Source organism: Myotis nattereri (assembly GCF_964212035.1).
Source record: "Myotis nattereri genome assembly, chromosome: 2".
NCBI classification, from domain to species: domain Eukaryota; kingdom Metazoa; phylum Chordata; class Mammalia; order Chiroptera; family Vespertilionidae; genus Myotis; species Myotis nattereri.
Genome location: NC_138076.1, coordinates 104,678,220 through 104,700,237, shown reverse-complemented (window position 1 = coordinate 104,700,237; position 22,018 = coordinate 104,678,220). Strand labels below are relative to the sequence as shown.

General features: G+C 44.7%; 2 pseudogenes across 2 annotated transcripts; one reads left to right on the top strand and one right to left on the bottom strand.

The window, feature by feature from the left end:
* Nucleotides 1–346: 346 nt before the first annotated feature.
* LOC308513798 (large ribosomal subunit protein eL28-like) lies at nucleotides 347–1,937 on the bottom strand (annotated as a pseudogene). Its single transcript has 2 exons — nucleotides 1,576–1,937; nucleotides 347–358 (listed from the first exon to the last, which is right to left on the bottom strand). The product of its transcript is annotated as a large ribosomal subunit protein eL28-like (transcript).
* Nucleotides 1,938–14,280: 12,343 nt separating this feature from the next.
* LOC308513797 (pleckstrin homology domain-containing family G member 5-like) lies at nucleotides 14,281–20,254 on the top strand (annotated as a pseudogene). Its single transcript has 2 exons — nucleotides 14,281–14,406; nucleotides 18,422–20,254. The product of its transcript is annotated as a pleckstrin homology domain-containing family G member 5-like (transcript).
* Nucleotides 20,255–22,018: the final 1,764 nt, after the last annotated feature.

The following is a 22,018-nucleotide window of genomic DNA, read 5'->3' as shown; positions in this document are numbered from 1 at the left end:
TCAAGTGCACATGGATCATTCACAAAGATAGACCACATGTTAGGACACAAAACAAGTCTCTAAAAGTTCAAGAAGATTGAAATCATATCAAGGATCTTTTTAGATCACAGTGGAATGAAATTAGAAATCAACTACAGTAAAAAAAAAAAAAAAAAAAAAAAAAAAAAAAAAAAAAAAAAAAAAAAAACCTACCCCAAAACATTCAAACACATGGAGGCTAAATAACATGCTATTAAATCAAGAAAGGGTTACCAAAGACATCAAGAAAAAAATAACTCCTGGACACACCACCACCCACAATCTCTGGGACACAGCAAAAGCAGTCCTGACAGGGAAGTTCATAGCACTACCGGCTTACCTCAAACAAACAAACAAAACAAGAGCAATTAAGAAAAACTATTTAACTCTACAACTTAAAAAGCTAGAAAGAGAAAAAATAAGAAAAGCCTAGAGTAAATAGAAGAAAAGAAATAGTATAGACTAGAGCAGAACTAAATGACATAAAGACTAAAAAATCTATACAAAAAAAAAATCAATGAAACCAAGAGCTTGGAAAAATATATGATTGATTACGGAAGATGGCAGCGATATAGGCAGACGCGTCCCAGGTCATGTCCTGGAGCAAATGGAGTGAGCAGCTGAAACTAATAACACCCACCCCGAATTGGCGAAATTACTCAGCTGGTTAGACGGTTTGCAGCCGGGAAGGGCAGAACTCCCCTGGAAAGCAGATCCAAACAACAGAAGCCTCCTGAGCACCACCCCTCTGTTTGAGGAACAGCAGCTGTACGTGAAGCCTCCCCCCACCAGCCAGAAGAGCCACCACAGCTGTGAACAGCACCCACCAGAGGAGCTGCTGCCAACTGAGGAGCAGCTGCTACCGCAACCGCCTGAGGAGCAACCACAGCCCAAGGAGCCACTGCCACCCAGGGAGCAGCCACTGAACAACTCAACGTCTAGATATGTCAGTGAGATCAAACATGGGTAGACAAAGAAACCCCCAATGAAACCAAGAGTTTGTTCTTTGGAAGGATAAACAAGATTGATGAACTATTATCCATACTCATCAAGAAACAAAGAGAGAGGACCCAAATAAATAAAATCAGAAATGAAAGTGGAGAAGTAATCACTGACATCACAGAAATACAAAGGATTGTGGAAAAATACTATGAACAACTATTTGCCAATGAGCTGGACAACTTGGATAAAATGGAAAAGTTCCTAGAAATATACAATCTCCCAAAACTGAATCAGAGAGAGTCATAAAACCTGAATAGGCCAATAAAAACTGATGAAATACAGCAATAATAAAATTTTAAAACTCTCCCAGCAAATAAAAGCCTGGGTCTGGACAGCTTCACAAAGGAGTTTAACAAACATTCAAAAGAGAACATCTCTACTCCTCAAACTATTCCAGCAATTGCATTTCAAAGTTGCCAATGTCAATATTAATGGGAGAAAATTTTAATTCTGTTACAGTAGCATTGAGAGTTGTTTTTTTTTTTTCCCCCTTGGCTGATCCTTTATTGCTTTAGGGGGAGGGGTGCTCAGGAGTTTTTGGTGGGGCGGGCCCACTTCCACCAGCAGGATGGTGCTGGCCCTGTGGATGGCGGCCATGTGCAGATCCGGGTGGTACTTGTTCCTGCGGATCATGTGCCGGATGCTGCTCAGGGTGGCCCCGGCGTTCTTGTTGATGGTGGTGCACACGTAGGAGGTGGCAGGCTTTCGCTGGCCAGATCTCTGCTTCATGATGACCACCAGCCCTTTGCCGTCAGGCGCCGCTCCACGCCCACCGTCTTGCGGTGAATCAGCCCGTTGTAGCGGACGGAGTTGCGGGCCTTCAGGTTATTGGGTTCGGTGCTGTATGTCTGCTTGTTCCTCTTGATCAGGAAGCTGGAGCAGTTCTGCACGATCATCCATTGCAGGTGGGCAGACATGGCGGCAGCTCCTCACGCTGCGGCAGCCAGAGACGGAAAGAGGCCGAGAGGTTTTTTAACAAAGGCTAACATCGCTTTGCTGTTTCTGAATTCCTGAAACCTGTTGAGAAAAGCTTCCCTCATATTTAAAAGTGTTCTTTTGAAATAGCAAATGTCAATATCAGAATTATTTTCTTGGTGATGTTTCAACAGCCTTGGAAAGTGAATCAAAGTTTCTCTTTCAAAATCTTGAGCAAAAAGAGATAATTTGTTTTCAAATGAAATAACTTCTTCTAACATCGAAAAAATTGTGTTTCCTTTCCGCTGTAGTGTGGAAGAGCTACACTCAAGGGACCAAAGAGCTGCATGTGGCTTGCGAGCCATGGTTTGCTGACCACTGTCCTAGGGCAAAGGGAACTAAGGAAAAAATAAACAAATGGGGCTACATCAAAAGTAAAAGATTCTGCACAGCAAAAGAAACCATCAACAAAATAATAAGAGAGCCCATTGTATGGGAAAACATATTTGGCAATGATACATTTGATAAAGGGTTAATATCCAAAATATATAAAGAACTAATGCAACTTAACAAAAGGAAGTTATGGACACTCCAATATTTAAATGGGCAAAGCACCTAAATAGACACATCTCCAAAGTGGACACACAGATGACCAAGAGGCATACGGAGAAATACTCAAAGTCACTGACCATCAAATTGTTTAAAATGAAAATGACAATGAGGTATGACCTCTCACCTGTCATAATGGCTACCATCAACAAGGTAACAAATGACAAGTGCTGGCGAGGATGTAGAGAAAAGAGGACCCTAGTACACTGCTGGTGGGAATTCAAACTGGTACAGCCATTTTGGAAAACAGTATGAAGTTTCCTCAAAAAATTAAATATGGAACTGCCATTTGTCCCAGTGATCCCACTTCTAGGAATGTATCTTAAGAAACCCAAAACACCCATCAGAAAGAATGTATGCACCCCTATATTCATAGCAGCACAGTTTACAATAGCTAAGATCTGGAAACAACCTAAGATGAGTGGCTAAAATAGCTGTGGTACATTCATACCATAGAATACTATGCAACATTAAAAAAGAAGAATCTCTTATCCTTTGAGACAGCATGGACAGACCTGCAGAGGATTATGCTAAGTGAAATAAATCAGTCAGAGAAAGACAAATATCACATGATCTCACTCATATGTGGAATATAATTAACAAAATAACCTGATCAATGGAGCAGACCCAGAGACATGGAAGCATGAAACAGAGAGCAGAATCTCAAATGGGAAGTGGGGTAGGGTGGGTAGGTGGGAGGTAATCAATCAAAGACCTTATATGCATATATGCATAATCCATGGACACAGAGAGTGGGGTGGTGAGGGCCAGAAGTGGACTGGAGTGGGGGAAAAGGTGACATATGTAATACTTTCAACAAGACATATTTTTTTAAAAAAGATAAACTATTAAAAAATAAACAAACACACACATACCAAAACAAAAAAACCCACAAACAAAAAAACCCAAACAAATCTAGATGGGAAGCATTCAGTTTTCCAACATTAACTGTGATGTTAGCTCGAACTTTTATTTTTAATAGAAGATCTTTATCATGTAAAGAAAGTTCCCATGTATGTATAGCTTACTGCGTTTTTTCATTAATGGATTTTTAATTTTCTCAAGTCCATATTATTGTGTTTATCTAGATCAGTGATGGCAGACCTATGACACACGTGTCAGAGGTGACACATGAACTCATTTTTTTTGGTTGATTTTTCTTTGTTAAATGGCATTTAAATATATAAAATAAATATCAAAAACATAAGTCTTTGTTTTACTATGGTTGCAAATATCAAAAAATTTCTATATGTGACATGGCACCAGAGTTAAGTTAGGGTTTTTCAAAATGCTGACACGCCGAGCTCAAAAGTTTCGTCATCACTGATCTAGATGATCTTATGTTTGTTTGTTTTTTTCTTCTTTAACTGAGTATTTTGGCAAATTACATTAATTATATTCCAGAATTTGGGTAAGCATTGCATTTCCAAAATAAAAGCAATTTGGTCATGATGTGTTTTCATTAATTACTAGAGGCCCAGTGCATGATTTATGCATGGGTGGAGTCTGGTTGGTCTGCCCTGATCAGGCCAATGGGGCTGGGGAGAGGGATGCAGGAGGTTGGTGGGCCTGCTCCGCTCCAGATCGGGGTGGAGGGGGCCAATTGGCAATAGAGTTGGCCTGGGGGGAGGAGCCGTGGATGGTTGGCCAGCCGACCTCACCCCTTGGTTGAACTCCTGGTCAAACTCCCAGTCTAGGGGAAAATTTGCATATTAGCCTTTTATTATATAGGATTAAATGGATTCAGTTCTTGACTTAATTTACTCATATGTTTTTAAGTACTCTTGCATTTGTACTCTTGAAGGCTGCTGCTGTATTGTATTCTTTTCTCATTTTTTCTCTTATTAAATTTTTTTGGTGATATTGGTTAATATGATCATACATGTTTCAGGTATAGATTTCTATGTTACAATATTTGTATATTATATGGTGTGCCCACCACTCAAAGTCAAATCTTCTCCCATCACCATATATTAGGACCCGTTTTCCCCCCTACCCCCTTCCCTTGGGCAATCACACTGCTGTTTGTGTTCATGAATTTTTATTTTATGTCTCACATATGAGTGAAATCATATGGTTCTTAGCTTTTTCTGACTGACTGACTTATTTCACTTAGCATAACATTCTCTATTCATGTTGTGGCAAATGGCAGTATTTCATCCTTTCTTATGGCTGAGTAGTATTCTATTGTGTATATGTGCCCCATATTTTTATCCAGCTCTTTATTGCAACACACTTTGGTTGTTTCCATGTTTTGGCTACCATGAATAATGCTTTATTGAACATAGGGGTGCATATATCTTTACAAATACATGTTTGTTTGTTTTTAGTTTTTTGGCTATATACCCAGGAAAGGGATTCCTGAGTCATATGGTAGCACTATTATTAATTTTTTAAGGAATTGTCAGGATGCTTTCCATAGTGGTTATGCCAATCTGCATTTCCACCAGCAGTGAATGAGGGTTCCCTTTTTTTCCACAACCTCCCCAACACTTGTTATTACTTATCTTGTTGATAATGGCCACCCCAACAGGTGTGAGGTGGTATCTCATTGTAGTTTTGATTTGCATTTCCCTAATTGCTAGTGAGGTTGAACATCCTTTCATAAATCAATTGGTTTTGTATATCTTCTTGAGAGAGATGTATTTTAAGGTCCTCTGCTGGATTTTTGATTGAGTTGTTTGTTTGGTGTTGAGTTTTATGAGTTCTCTATATATTTTGGAAATTAAGACTTTTCAGAGCTTCTTTTTGCAAATATTATCCCCTATATGGTTGGCTGCCTTTTTGTTTTGTTATTAGTATATGTTGTGCAGAAGTTTTATAGTTTGACTAGTGGCCCGGTGCATGCAACTCATGCATGGGGGAGGGGGTGTTCCTCAGCCCCGCCTTCACCCTCTCCAATCTGGGACCCCTCGAAGGATGTTCTATTGCCGGTTTACAGGGATCGGACCTAAACCAGCAGTTGGACATCCCTCTCGCAATCTGGACTGCTGGCTCTTAACCACTCACCTGCCTGCCTGCCTGCCTGATTGTTCCTAACCACTTTGCCTGCCAGCCTGCTCACCCCCAACTTCCCCCTGCTGCTGGCCTGCTTGCCCCCAAATGACCCCCCCGCCAGCCTGATCATACCCAACTGCCCCCCATGCCAGTGTGTTTGCCCCCAACTTCCCTCCCTGCTGACCTGCTCGCCCTCACCTTCCCTCCCCAATGGCCTGCTTGCCCCCAACTGCCCCCTGCTGGCCTGCTCACTACAAACTGGCCCTCCCCCCGCTGTCCTGATCACCTCCAACTGACCCCCACTGATGACCTGCTTGACCCCAACTGGCCCCCCTGCTGGTCTGCTTATCCCCAAAGGCCCCGCCCCCCACCAGCCTGATTATCCACAACTGCCCCCCCCCCCTTGGCCTCTAACCACCTCTGCCTCAGCCCTGCCACCATGGCTTTGTCCAGAAGAACATCTGGAAGGTCTCTTGGAAGGTCTCCCAGTCTAATTAGCATATTACCCTTTTATTAGTATAGAGGCCTGGTGCACGGGTGGGGGCAGGCTCATTTTCCCTGAAGGGTGTCCCAGATCAGGGTGGGGCTTCCCTTGGGGAGTGGGGCAGCCTAGGTGTAAGGCATGTGGTGATTTGCAAGCCAGACAGGCCCCCAAGGGGTTAGGGTCCCAGCTGGGGGTGTGTGGACAGCCTGGGTGAGGGGATGAGGGCTTTTTTTAAGCTGGCCACACCCCAATCAGGGTGGGGGTCCCTGCTGGGGTGCCTAGCCAGCCTGGGTGAGGGGCTGATGGCTGTTTGCAGGCTGGCCACACCCCCTTCAGGGTAGGAGGTCCCACTGGGATGCCTGGCCAGTCTGGGTGAGGGGCTAATGGCCATTTGCAGACTGGCCACACCCCCTTCTGGGTAGGGGGTCCCACTGGGGTTCCTGGCCAGCCTGGGTGAGGGGCTAATGGCTGTTTGCAGGCTGGCCATACCCACTTCAGGGTGGGGTCCCTTCTGGGGTGCCTGGCCAGCCTGGGTGAAGGGCTGATGTTTGTTTGAAGACTGGCCACGGTCCCCGGCTACCCAAGCTCCCAGCCCCTCCATTTTTTCTTTTTTTTTTTTTTTTCAGCACCTCCTTGAGTGGAGGAAAGCAGGTATCTGGGATTTATTTATCTTCTATAATTAAAACTTTGTAGCCCTGAGTGGAGGCCAGGGATGGCCAGGCCGGGCAGGAAGCTTGGCTTCCTCCATTGCTCGGGGCAACCCAAGCCTCCTGCTCTCTTCAGCTCCGTGGCTGCCGCCATCTTGGTTGGGTTAATTTGCATGCTCACTCCTGATTGGCTGCTGGGCTTGGCTTATGGGTGTAGTGGAGTGAAACCAATTTGCATGTTTCTCTTTTATTAGTGTAGATATAGTCCCATTCATTTATTTTTGCCTTTACTTCCATTACCTTTGGGGTCAAGTTCATAAAATGTTCTCTATGATCAAGATCCATAAGTTTGGTACCTATATTTTCTTCTAAGTAACTTATTGTTTCAGGTTTTATATTTAGGTCTTTGATCCATTTTGAATTAATTTTTGTACATGGGGACATATTATAATCCAGTTTTATTTGTTTGCATATGGCTTTTCAGTTTTCCCAGCACCATTTATTGAAGAGTCTATCTTTACTCCATCGTGTTTCTGGCTCCTATGTCAACAATTGGCTGTTCATATACATATCGTTTTATAGCTGGACTCTTAATTCTGTCCTGTTGACCTGTGTGTCTGTTTCTCTGCCAATATCATGCTGTTTTCATTATCATAGCTCTGTAGTAAAATTTGAAGTCAGGTAGTATGATACCTTCAGCTTCATTCTCTTTTATCAGTATCGTTTTTGCTATTTGGGCTCTTTCTGGTTCCATACTGATGATTTCTCATTCTATTTTTTAAAAAAAATGACATTGGGATTTTGATGGGGATTCCATTAAAACTACATATATTACTTAGGGTAATATGGCCATTTTAACTAGATTGATTTTTTTTCAATCCATTAACATGGAATATTTTTCCATTTTGTTGTATCTTTTTCAATCTATTAATAATGTTTGTGGTTTTGGGCATACTATAGGTCTTTCACATCCTTTGTTAAGTTTATTCCTAGCTATTTTATTCTTTTGGTTGCAATTACAAAATGAATTATAATTTTCATTTCTTTTCTGAAGTTTTGTTGTTAGTATAAAGGAAGGGAATGGATTTTTGCACATCGATTTTGTATCCTGTAACTTGTCTGTATTTTTTTATTGTTTCTAATAGTTTTTTTGTGTGTGTGGAGTTTTTATGGTTTTCTGTATACAGAATCATGTCTTACACAAAAAATGACAGTTTGATTTCTTTCTTCTGTATTTGGATACCTTATATTTCTTTCTCCTGCCTTTTTGCTCTGGCTTGGACTTTTAGCACTATGTTGAATAAGAGTGGGGAGAGTGGCTTCCTTGTCATATTCCTGGTCTTAGAGGAAAAAAAAGTCCTTTATCATTGAGTATGATGTTAGCTGAGGATTTATCATATATAGTCTTTATCATGTTGAGGTACTTTCCATCTATTTCCTTTTTTTTTTAACTGTTTTATTGCTTAAAGTATTACAAAGAGTCATCTATTCCTCTTTTTATTGGGTATTTTAATCATAAATGGATGTTGTATCTTATCAAATGCTTTTCCCACATCTATTGATAAGATCATATGATTTTACCATTTATTTTGTTAATATGGTGTGTGATATTGATTGATTTACATATGTTGAACCATCCTTGTGTCCCTGGAATGAACCCCAATTAATTGTGGTGTATTATTTTTTGAAGGACTGTTATATTTGATTTGCTTGTAATATGTTTAGGATTTTTGCATCAGTATTAATCAGATATATCGGTCTGTGGGTTTTTTTTGTGTGTGTTTATCCTTGCCAGGTTTTGTTATCAGAGTTATATTGACCTCATAAAATATATTAGGAAGTATTGCCTCTTCTTTAATTTTTAGATGAGCTTGAGAAAGATAGGTTTTTTTTGTTATTTTTAAATAAAATTCACATTTTATTTACGTCAAAATAAACTGTACAAAATTGACTTTCTTCATCAAAAATAACAGCAATATTTTCTGTATTATTTATAGATAAACCACAAAATACATTTTTGTAGGTTTTCCAGGTGTTGCTTATAAACCAAGGTGAGGCAGTAGATATAATCATGGAAAAAGACAGAATAAAACAGACAAATTTGTTGTCAGTATCCATGGATTCTGATCCTGTCTTGACCATGAAACAGATGTGTCCAACATATACTTACTAAAAAGCTTATGAATATATAGGCTTAACAAAGAAATGTAAACAGAAATATCCAGATGTGGAACAATGGCAGGTTCTTCCTTCAATGTTTAACAGTAACTTGTTTCTTTAAGATCATCAAATAAAGACAAAATCTACACTGTTTGACAAGCTCACATTTCTTTCACTATCTGGTAATTCCCTTAACTGTTCATTACAGATTTTTAATAGTATACTTAAAACTCCTGCTATTCAAATGTTAGTCGTGAGCTTCACTGTAAAATTTTATGAAACCTATTCCTTCCTCCCACAACTCCTCAAAATTTATTTCTTCAAAGAACCGATAACTCAATACCTGACAACTGGATCCACAGTGATAATAAATGTTACGTTTAAAATGATTTAACTAGAATAATTCCAAAGTGCCGTCAGCATAGTCCGTGGTCGGCAAACTGCGGCTCGCAAGCCACATGTGGCTCTTTGGCCCCTTGAGTGTGGCTCTTCCTAAGCCTTAGGAGCACCCTAATTAAGTTAGTAACAATGTATCTACCTATATAGTTTAAGTTTAAAAAATTTGGCTCTCAAAAGAAATTTCAATCGTTGTACTGTTGATAGTTGGCTCTGTTGACTAATGAGTTTGCCGACCACTGGCCATGCAGAAATGCAACATGGCACTTTCACTGCTACCTTCTGGAAGAATAGTTAGTTTTTCAAAGCATGAGAGTTCAAACAGGGGCAATTTAAACAGTCAGATTATCAATGGCTAATGTACTCAAGAAAGTCAGTGATTAAGTGGCCTAAATATACATTATAGCTTTTATATGTTTTCCAATTTCTTATGGATTTTTTCAATATCAAATATAAGAGAAAACCTCTTTTAAAAGTCTCTCAGGTATTTTCGATAGTTTCAGAATTATGTGTAGGAAGCTCTGAGTTGTATAGAGTTTGATATATGTGTACACCATTAAATCCAAATCATGTTTTATATCAAAATTTGTGTTAAGCAAAGCTACTAATAAGTTACTTGGCCTTTGGTCTGTAAAAGTTTTCCTCAGGTATGCTTTGAGATGCTTTTGCCTTTTCCATAGCGCTCATTCTCAACCTTCATCACAGGAAGAATACATAGGACCTTCAGCAATGCATAAACATTAGGAAAAAACTTGATGCCTAGCAGGTGGAGGGCTTCATAAATAGTGTATGGAAGCTCTATATCTTTTCTTCTGTGTTTCCACTTGATTCTCCAACAACGCAGCTCAGCTGAGAGTGTATCAGGATTGGGTAAGTCGCTTCTGTACATGTCAGCATGGTGCTCCTCCAATGTATTGAATTTGAGCTGTCCCATGACAGAGGGTACCAGAGATGAGCATTTAAGAGCTTTGAGGTGCTGAATAATGTGTTCTTTCAGTTCCTGAATAATGTGGCCGACTGTTGGAACACTTATAGCTTCTTTATAGTAACTGTCAGAGGCTAGTTGAGATTCCAGGTTCCCTTGCTGATCTCTGTGGAATTTCCCAGGGAGCTTCGTCTGAATGTCAAATTTGGTTGCCAAATTGGTGGCTTACTCAAACCAAAATTCATAATAAACTTCAATATTTTCCATCACTTCATTTAGTGAATGCAGCACCACAGTCAAGCTACTGGCTGCAAAGAAGACACCAGAAGTCTGCCCCTGGAGATTCTCCCCAAAGGCTCTTGTAAAAGATAGAACGTTTTTATGAATGACAATGGTAACAACAAATTAAAAATCTGTTACTGCACTACAGAGTACAAATGCTCAGCCCATTATACAGTTATTCCATCTAATATTTGTATCATTAATTATACTGTCTAAACATAAAACAAGTGCTTGTAAGAGGTCCACTAAAATTTCAAAAGCATCATGCCTGCCTGTCCATCAAGAATGGCAAATTTACTTCAATTCTTTATCCCTTTCTTTATTGTTCTGAAGAAGGACAGAAATTACATTGTCAAGCTCTAAAAGCAATTCTGATGACCAATAGAAAAAAGAACAAACTTCCTCAATTGTCCCTAACGCAACAGACACTCCCATAACAGGCACCGATTTGACCAACCACATATTTAAGGCAGAGGAAGAGCAGAGTGTGTAGACAGCTTGGGGATATTTTTCCAAAAGTCTAGGAGCAACAATTTTCATTTTGGAAGAAAATCCACTGTATACAATGTAAACCTGGCCACGCCAATATTCCAAGTTTAATCCCTACTTCTCAATTATCGCAGTGTGAAATTTCATAGCAAAATTTAAACATTGGCTTTATAAGGCAGGAAACCCACAAATTCTTCTCTCAGGTTATGAGCTTCATCAACAAACCGCACCAACACAGGCAAGTGTTCTTTCCCTCCTATGTCGACTATGTCCTCAGTGATAATCAAAAAGAAGTGAGTCTCTCACTTCCCTGAGCATTTCTTCCCGGAAACACCTCTCACATATTTCTAGCATCTGTTTCTGCTGTGCTTTTGAAAGAATGGTGTGTTGACTGCTGTTGTCACAAAGAGATTTCTCAGAAACTCTTCACCAGAATTTATCCAGCACTCCAAGAGTACCTGAAAGTTATCAGGAGTAAAGAGACCTTCTGGGATTTCATCAGCTTCATGTTCATTTAGAGGTCTGTTTTGTTTTTTCATAAGAATCAAAATTTCAAATAAAGATTTTGAGTATTTTTTGTTTTCCTTTGCTTCAAGGATTAAAGGTAAATGTCTTCATCCTGTTCTTCACCCCCTTCTGCACTGGAATTCTGAGCATTGCTGTTGTTGATTTCTTTATGTTTTTGTTCCTGTTAATAAATTTCAACAATTTTTTTTCTGTTTCAACTGTCCTGATTTCATCTTCACTCAATTCTTTTATTTGTTTCCTATGTCTACTATGTAGATTGTTCAAATGACTTGTAAGATCAAATATTGTTGGTATTGCATTATCTCAAAAAACTGTCTTATAAGGAATTCCAATGACTTCAAAAGTATCTGCTACAATAATTTTGAGAAATAAATAACCCAATCATTCTTTAGTTTTCTGGTGCCTCTGCAAAATGTATAGTTCTACAGATCATAGAGGTCTCAAAGTGTTTGGCACATAATCAATGTTTATTTAGTTGATCAGGTGTTTTATCTTCTAAGTCTGCCCTATTACAATTTCCCACCCACTTCTGACATCTGGCCAGACCCCTTGGGAACTGGAAGAAGGCCAAATCCAACTGTGTGCTCTTCTGCCTGCAGTTGGGATCCTCAAAGAAGTTTGGCATCCTTGCCCACCCCTGGGCCAGCCCAGCCCTCCTCTCCCTGCCTCCTCAGGGCAGCCTGCTTGCCTGTCTGGGCCCAGGGAGAGGACCCTGGTGGGTAGCTGGCTTGGCAAGACCAGAGCACCATGGGGAGAAACAGGCAAGTAGAAAACTGCAAGGGGCAGAAGGGGGCACCACTGTCTGAGGTGGAACTGGGGATGTGGCTCCACAGTGCTGTGAGGGACTGGGAGGATTTACTACTGCCACATACACTGGTGCACCTCCCGCCACCTGGAGAAAGATAGGTTTTAAGTATTCTTTGACCATTTGGAAGAATTCATTGGTGAAGCCATCTGGTTCTGGAGTTTTATTTTTGGGGGAGATTTTAGGTAGTTTTTTCAAATTCCTCACTGCTGATTGGTCTATTTAGATTTTCTAATTCTTCATGATTTAGTCAAAAAAGGTTATATATTTCTACGACCTTATCTATTTTTTTTAGGTTATTGAATCTGGTGGCATATATCCTATATAATAAAAGCCTAATATGAAAATTGACTAAACTGCAGAACAACTGGTAGCTATGATGCGCACTGACCACCAAGAGGAAGATGCTCAATGCAGGAGCTGACCCCTGATGGTCAGTGCACTCCCACAGGGGGAGCACCACTCAGCCAGAAGCTGGACTCACGGCTGGTGAGTGCAGCAGCGGTGGTGGGAGCCTCTCCCGCCTTGTCCTTATGTCAGCTTAGGCCCGCTCCCCCAGGCAGCAGTTGAACATCCCCTGAGGAGTCCCAGACTGTGAGAGGGTGCAGGCCAGGCTGAGGGAACCCCCTCCTCCCAGTGCATGAATGTCATGCACCGGGCCTCTAGTTTTTTCATAATCTAATTCCTTTGTGTATCTGTGATGTCTATGGCGACTTCTCTGTTCTCAATTCTGATTTTGTTTATATGGGTCTTTTCCCTTTTATCCTTAGTGAGTCCAGTCAGGGATTTGTCAGTTTTATTGATCTTTTCAAAGAACTAGCTCTGTTTTATTGATTTTTTTGTATACTTTTTTTTCTCTATTTTATTTAATTCTGCTCTAAATTTTATTATTTTTCTTTCTGCTTCTGACTACATAAAAAAGGTCAATATTTATTTTCTTTTTCTTTTTTTGAATTAAATGGCTTTATTATAGAATATTTTCTTTTTTATTTTGTTTAAAGTATTACACATAGTAGTACATATATCTCCTTTTTTTCCCCATTGACCTTCCGCAGCCTCCCCTACTGCCTGTCGCATGCCCTCATCCCACCTCCCTTACACCCCCGTGTCTTGGGTCCATTGATTGTGCTTATATGCATGCATACAAGACCTTTGGTTGATCTCTTATCCCCCCACCCCACAACACTCCCCAGCCTTCCTGCTATAGTTTGACAGTCTGTTTGACACTTTACTGCCTCTGTATCTATCTTTTTGTTCATCAGGTTATAATGTTCTTTATTTTCCATAAATGAGTGAGATCATGTGGTATTTTTCTTTCATTGCCTCGCTTATTTCACTTAGCATAAAGGTCTCCAGTTCAATCCATGCTGCTGCTGTTGTGCCCAGATTTCAAGATTCCCAAGACCCCCAGGGAGCCAGCCAGTCCGATGTAAAAGCAAAGAGTCCTTTTAATTCAAGCTAGCTTGCGCTCCCCGTTCACCAGACTCACCAACACAACGGCAAGCCCAGTGGCCGAGAGAGCGAGACCTGATGGAACAGGGGCTTTTATAGGGGGGTGGAGTAAGGGCAGGAGAGGGGACTGTGGGCCCCACCGATTGGCCAGGAGCGAGTCGGTGTCTCATTACACAGGATGTGGTCATAGTGATGGTGTGCACTTCCCTTGATTATTATTGGTTAGTCCAGAGAAATCCTGGGTGTGGCTAGCAGAGGCTTCTTCCGGGAAGAAGCACATGGCTCTGTCCAAAAATGGAGGACCTAAGAAAGATGGAGGGCTCAGTCCTCGCCCGGGCTCCAGGGGCTAGTCCGATCGCCGGGGGTCCAGCAGATCGACCAGTTCCAGCCCAGACAGGAAGTCCACGGCTCCGTCTCATCCCCCGGGGCACCGGTGATCGCCTCCTCCTCCATCTCCTCGAGCTAGGGCACACGCCCCGCTTCGCCACCACCGCTGCCACGTGGGTCCAGTCCAGGGGGCAGCGGGCGGGTGGCGGCCCGCACCGGGCTCCCGCTGTGGGCCAGGGAGTCGATGCCCAAGGCCGCCAGCAGCACGGCTCAGCGCGGCCAGGCCGTGCCTCATGGGGCCCGGCGCCCAGCCCACACAGGCCCCGGCCCCTCTGACCGGCCCCGAGGGCCGCATGGACCTCTGGCCCCAGTACGGGCAAGAGGGGAGCGGACCACGGGGGAAGGGATGAAAGAGCCAGGTGGCGAGGCCTTCCGTTCCCAAGACCTCCCCTGTCGGTCGCCGCTTGGCCCCACCCCTCGGCGACGGCCGGTCAGGACACTTGGACCCGCTCCAGGGAGGCCAGGCCCTATGGTGGGCACGGAGGGGTTCCAGAGCCCAGAGACCGGACTCCTCCTCCCGCAGAGGCAGGCGGCGCGCCTTTCACTGCAAATTGTAAGAATACCTTCTTTTCTATAGCAGCATGGTATTTCATTGTATAGATGTACCATAGTTTTGTAATCCACTCATCCGCTGATGGGCATTTAGGCTGTTTCCAGATCTTAGGTAGGGTAAATTGTGCTGCTATGAACATATATCCTTTCTGATTGGTGTTTATAGTTTCTTGGGATATATTCCTAGAAGTGAGATCACTGGGTCAAATGGGAGTTCCACTTTTAGTTTTTTGAAGAAACTCCATACTGTTTTCCACTGTGTCTGCACCAGTCTGCATTCCCACCAGCAGTGCACGAGGGTTCCTTTTTCTCCGCATCCTCACCAGCACTTGTCGTTTGTTGATTTGTTGATAATTGCCATTCTGACAGGTGTGAGATGGTACCACATTGTCATTTTGATTTGCATCTCTCGGTTAATTAGTGACTTTGAGCATGTTTTCATATGTCTCTTGGCCTTCCTTCTGTCTTCTTTAGAAAAGTATCTATTTAGGTCCATTTCCCATTTTTTAATTGGATCATTTATCTTTCTTTTATTAAGTTGTGAGTTCCCTGTAAACGTTGGTGATTAAATCTTTATCAGTGATAACATTTGCAAATATGTTCTCCCATAAGTGTGCTTTCTTGTTTTGTTGATGGTTTCTTTAGCTGTGCAAAAGCTTTTTTATTTTGATGTAGTCCCATTTGTTTATTTTCTCTTTAGTTTACATTGCCCTAGGAGTGGTATCGGTGAAGAAAATGCTTCAGCATATGTCTGAGTTTACACTGCCTGTGGATTCCTCTAGTATTTTTATTGTTTCCTGTCTTATGTTAAAGTCCTTTATCCATTTTGAGTTTATTTTTGTGTATTGTGTAAGTTGGTGGTCTAGTTTCATTTTTTTTGCATGTATCTGTCCAATTTTCCCAACACCATTAATTGAAGAGACTGTCTTGACTCATTTGTATGTTCATGCCTTCATTGTCAAATATTAATTGAGCATAGTGGTTTGGGTTGATATAAATGACACAGAGACCAAAAAAACAATACAAAAGATCAACAAAACCAAGAGCTGGTTCTTTGAAAGGATAAACAAGATTGATGCACCTCTAGCCAGGCTCACCAAGAAGCAAAGAGAGAGGACACAAATAAACAAAATCAGAAATGAAAGAGGCAAAATAACAACAGACCCCACAGAAATACAAAGGATTGTTAAAAAAATACCATGAACAACTCTATTACAACAAACTAGAAAATATAGAGGAATTGGACATATTCTTAGAAAAATACAACTTTCCAAAACCTAATCAGGAAGAATCTAAAAATCTCAATAGGCCAATAACTATGGAAGAAAATGAAGCAGTGATCAAAAAGCTTCCAGCAAACAAAAGCCCAGGACCAGACGCCTTCACAGGGGAGTTTTACCAAACATTCAAGGAAGAACTAAAACCTATCCTCATACACAGACTATTCCAAAAAATTCAAGAAGGAACACTTCCAAGCACATTCTATGAAGCCAGCCAGCATCACCCTAATACAAAAAACAGATAAAGACAACACAATGAAAGAGAATTACAGGTCAATATCCCTCATGAACATAGATGCCAAAATCCTCAACAAAATTCTAGCAAATCAGATCCAGTATCACATCAGAAAGGTCATTCACCATGACCAAGTAGGATTTATCCAAGGGATGCAAGGATGGTACAATATCTGCAAATCAATACACATGATACATCACATAAACAAATTGAGAGATGAAAACCACACAGTCATATCAATTGATGCAGAAAAAGCATTTGACAAAATCCAGCACCCATTTTTGATTAAAACAACTCTCATCAAATGGGAATAGAAGGATCATACCTCAACATAATAAAAGCCATATATGACAAACCCACAGCCAACATCATACTCAATGGACAAAACCTAAAACCATTTCTCTTACGAACAGGAACAAGACAGGGATGCCCACTCTCACCACTCCTGTTCGACATAGTACTGGAAGAATTAGCCACTGCAACTGGACAAGAAGAAGAAATAAAAGGCATCGAATTTGGAAAAGAAGAAGTAAAACTGTCCTTATTTGCAGATGACATGATATTGTACATAAAAAACCCTAGAGACTCCATCAAAAAGCTACTAGACTTAATACATGAATTTGGCAATGTAGCAGGATACAAAATTAATGCCAAGAAATCTGGGCCATTTCTATACACCAATAGTGAATTTACAGAAAGAGAGACTAAAAAAGCAATCCCATTTACTATCACACCAAATAAATTAAGATACCTAGGAATAAACTTAACTAAGGAGGTAAAAGACCTATATGCGGAAAACTACAGGACACTGAAAAAAGAGATAGAGGAAGACATAAACAGATGGAAGAACATACCATGTTCATGGATTGGTAGACTCAACATCATTAAAATGTCCATACTCCCCAATGCAATCTATAGAGTCAATGCACTCCCCATTATAATACCAACAGCATATTTCACAGACCTAGAAAGAACTCTCCAAAAATTCATCTGGAATAAAAGATGACCCCGAATAGCCCAGGCAATCCTGAGAAAGAAAAACAAAATAGGTGGAATCTCAGTACCAGATTTCAAGCTATATTACACAGCCACTGTTCTCAGTACAGCCTGGTACTGGCACAAGAACAGACATATAAACCATTTGAATAGAATAGAGAACCCAGATATCGACCCAGGCTGCTATTTCTTTATTGATTTTCTCTTTGGTTTATCTGTCCATAGCTTTCAAAACTATGATTGTGTTTAATCTGTTTTTCCCTTTAGTTCTGTGAATATCCTATCTAATAAAAGACAAAAAGGGTAATTAACCATACATCCGCTATGCTTCCCATTGGCTAATCAGGGTGATATGCAAATTAACCACCAACAAAGATGGTGGTTAATTTGTATACTAGGCTTCAAGGGGTGGAGCGAAGCCAAAGGACCCCCAAGCTTGCAGAGCAGCGAGGCCTCCCTGTGGCAAAGCCTGATGGAAGCCCTGTGTGTTTCTGCACCCTGGGGGTGCAGAGGTCCCATCCTAGGCAGAGGCCAGATGGCGCAACGTCCGACTCTGAGAAGCAGCCTGGGGGCTGGAAGGCGGCTCCTCTGACCCGGAGCTCCACCAGGAGAGGAGCAGAGAAAGGCCCAAGCCTCCCTCAAGGTGACCTGAAACCCCCACCCACACCAAGCAGGCTGCTGGGACTGTGCCTGGAGGACTCACCTCCAAGCCCAGCTGGTGGCCCTGCTGCAGCCATGGCATTCCTGGGTGCAGGCCCCAGAGGGACAGGGGGTGGAGGTGGGGGCGCCTTGAGTCCTGGTCTTCCTCCTGCTTCAGGGCCTCACCCTCCGCAGGCCTCCTCCCCAGCGCCCAAAGCAGCGGACCTACCAAGGTTGCTCCCTGCTGGCCAGGGGGTGAATGGAGCAGGGGACTCCCAGGTGAAGGGTCACCCTGGGGAGGAGTCCTGACACCTCCATGCACCGCTCCTGGAACGCTGCCCAGGCCCTGAGCGCAGAGTGGAGCCACACAGGCCTGGAGGGCGGGGGTGGGGGTGGGCGCCTGCACCTGGTGCAGCGGGAGGTGCTGAGTAGCCGCCAACCTTCCAGGGCCTCCTCCTGCTTCAGGGCCTTGCCCTCCTGGGTGCAGGCCACAGCAGGATGCTGGGTGGTGGTGGGGGTGCCATGTGTCCTGGCCTCCTCCAGGGCCTCACCCGCCGCCGGTCTCCTCCTCCCCAGCACCCAGAGCAGCAGACCCACCGAGGGCGCTCCCTGCTGGCTGAGAGGGTGAATGGAGCGGCGGGGACTCCCGGGTGAAGGGTCATCCTGGGGAGGAGACCCGACACCTCCATGCCCCGCTCCTGTTCAGGAACATACCCGAGATCGCAAGTCTGCACCGCCGGCATTGGGGCAGCGTGATGGCGCCGATGGTGGAGAAGGCACTGTGCATGCAGGCGCTGCTGCAGCCCAGGACCTACCTCCTCAAAGGCTTCGAGATGTTCGGTCCCTCTTCAAGCCCTACATCTGGTACTGCATGGAGGAGGAGGGCTGCATGGAGTACACACGGAGCCTGCTGTGACACAACGACCTCTTCCCGGCCGAGAAACACCAGCAATGCCAGAGGCTGAAGCTGAGCGACATGCTCGCCAAGCCCCACCATCGGCTCACCAAGTACCCGCTGCTGCTCAAGGCGGTGCTGAGGAAGACGGACGAGCAGCGTGCCAAGGAGGCCATCATCACCATGATCAGCTCCGTGGAGCGCTTCATCCACCACGTGAACGCGTGTATGCGGCAGCGACAGGAGCGGCAGCGGCTGGTGGCCGTGGTGAGCCGCATTGACTCCTAGGAGGTGGTGGAGGGTAGCAACAATGAGGTGGACAAGCTCCTGAAGGAATTTCTGCACCTGGACCTGACTGGTGCCCATCCCTGGTGCCTCCCCAGAGGAGACGGGTCAGCTGCTGTTGGAGGGCAGCCAGAGGATGAAGGAGAGAAAGGACAGCAAGATGGATGTGTACTGCTTCCTCTTCACGGACCTGCTCTTAGTGACCAAGGCAGTGAAGAAGGCTGAGAGGACCAAGGTCATCAGGCCACCACTGCTGGTGGACAAGATCGTGTTCCAGGAGCTGCGGGACCCTGGCTCCTTCCTCCTCATCTACCTGAACAAGTTCCACAGCGCCGTGGGGGCCTACACATTCCAGGCCAGGGGGGAGGCTCTGTGCTGAGGTTGGATGGACTTCATTTACAATGCCCAGAAGCAGTTGTTCAGCTGCATGCGCAGGAGTACACGGGCAGCTAGCAGCACCTGCAGAGCCTGGAGGAGGATAAGCAGGAAGAAGAGGAGGAAGATGAGAAGGAAGAGGAGGGTGGGGAGAGTAGCACTTCCGCTCCCAGCTCCCCCACCATCCTGCGCAAAAGCAGCAACAGCCTGGGCTCCCAGCACTGAGACCCTGGCCATAGTGGTGCTGGAGCCAGGGGAGACGCTCTCCTCTCCCGAGTTGGAGGGCGGCCACAGTCGGACGAGATGTCCCTCAGTACCACCGCCTCATCTGTCACACTGACCAGCGAACTGCTGGCCCTGGGCCCCGGGAAGGGCAGCTCCTGCTCCATGGACTCTCCCCCACCTCCTTGCAAGACTTTGTGACCCCAGCTCCTGTGGTGGAGCCAGTGCCCCGGCCCCTACATTTACCACAGGCCCCTTCACCCCCGCCCTAGCCCCGCCTCCGCCACAGCACCCCTGTCCAGCTGCTGCCCCACCTGCCCTACCTGCTCAAGTCCAAATCTGAGGCCAGCCTCCTGCAGCTGCTGGCAGGGGGCGCCACCAACCGCTGCCTGTAAGAACTCTGCTTGGCTGCCACAGCCACCGGCAGTAGGACTCAGGGCTCCCCTCACAAAGCTGGGCCCCGCTGGAATTGCGGGGGCGCACCAAGCCCTGGCAGTGGCTCCCAGCTATCAGAGATGGAGGGCAGGACCACCTGCCTGGCGGGGGAGCCCAAAGGGCCTGCCAGAAGGAGCAGAGAGATGCCCTCAGGGGCCGCTCACAGGGTCCAGCCTGAGCTCCACCCCCCCCCCCACCCCCCATCTCTGCCCAGCACAGGAAGCTGATGCTGGCCCAGCTCTAGGGCACCAGGACCATCCTGCTGCTTATCTCCCAGGCCCTGAGCACAGCGTGGAGCCGCCATGCCTGGAGGGCGCGGTGGGGTGGGTGGGGTGGGGGACGAACGCATGCGCCTGGTGTAGCAGGACTTGGTGGGGAGCCTCCCGCCTTCGCCAGCGGGCCTCAGGCCCAGCGCCCAACGCAGAAGTGCCGCAGTGCGGCCACCAGGCCCTGAAGGCTGCCCTGAAAGCCACACAGAGACACCCTGCTGCTGGAGGGCAGGCATGCGGTGCTCCGAGAAGATGCCGGAGGTAGGGAAGGAAGGTCATGGAAGGGAACAATCGCAAGCGGAGATCCCGAAGGTTCTGAAAGCAGAGGACCTGCAGACCTGAGCTCCGTGTGGGCCTCTTTCTCGGCCTGTGGAAGCGATGCAGACACAGGAGGAGGTGATGGACCGGGGCTGCGCCCAAGGAAGACTCAGAGGAAGCAACGTGTGGACAGGGCCAGGCGGAGCAGGCAGGCCTGTGCGGAGCCCGCTGGAGCGCAGCCAGACCCCAAGGCGACCACCAAGCCAGGCCCCAGGGAGAAGTGAGCAGATGCCACTCCACTTGCTGGAGAAGACCATTGAGCAGAAAACTAAATAAACTGATTTTACATCATTTCCCAGGTGGAGAACAGTTGGCATGTAAGCCCCTGACCAGTGCCCAGCCTCTCCTCTGTCTGTCTATCTCACTCTTAGGTACCATGTTCTTTGTTCTCTCTTAACTGCAACTCATTTTTAAACTAGACTGCTTTTAAAAGAAGACTAAATAAAGTTTCCCTTAAGTTATTTAGGCGGTGCTGGGGCTGCTGGGGGGCCGATTAGAGACACAAACACGCAGGGGAGCCCGGCACTCAGCAGCTCCAAGGACCACTGAGGCGATATTGGGGCTGCTGGGGGCTTGATTGGAGACACAAACCAGCAGGCCTGGCACCTAGCAGCCCCAAGGCCCACTACCTTGGTGCTGGGGCTGCTGGGGGTATCAGAGACACAAACCCGCAGGCCCGACAACCAGCAGACCCAAGGCCTTGGCGGCAGCGCTAAGGAGCAGCAAGCCGAGTGGTAGGAAGCAGCCAGCAGGTGAGCAGTAAGGAGGGAGGGGTCCCAGACTGCGAGAGGGCACAGGCTGGGCTAAGGGATCCCCCCACCCATCCCCAGTGCACGAATTTCATGCACCAGGCCTCTAGTTTGTTTATATAATTCAGTGCTCCCTGGTTGAGTGCATATATATTGAGAAATGTTATGCTTTTTTTATGTAGTGTCTCCTTTATCATTATAAAGTGTCCGTCTTTGTCTCTTGCTATCTTGTAATCTATTTTGTCAGACACAAGTATGGGTACACTTGCTTTTCTGTGGATATTATTTGCTTGGAGAATCACTTTCTATACTTTTTCGTTTTATCTACCTTTGTCTTTGCAACTTAGATGTATCTCTTGTAGGCAGCCTATGGTTGGGTTTTGTTTCTTGATCGACTCTGCTACTCTGTCCCTCTTTATTGGTGAATTCAGACCACTTACATTTGTGGTAACTATCAATGTATGGGAATTTCCTATATACATTTTTCTTTTGTTTTCTAATAGCTCTGTTCCTCCATTGTATTTTTTTCCCCTTTCTGTATCTGTCTTTTTTGTTGTTTAGAGGTATCCCATATATCTTTTCTATTTCTTCTTTTTTAAAGCTATGTGTCCTGGTTTGAAAATGTTTATGTATGGTTACCATTAGATTTATAAAAAATGAAGTTGCATGTAT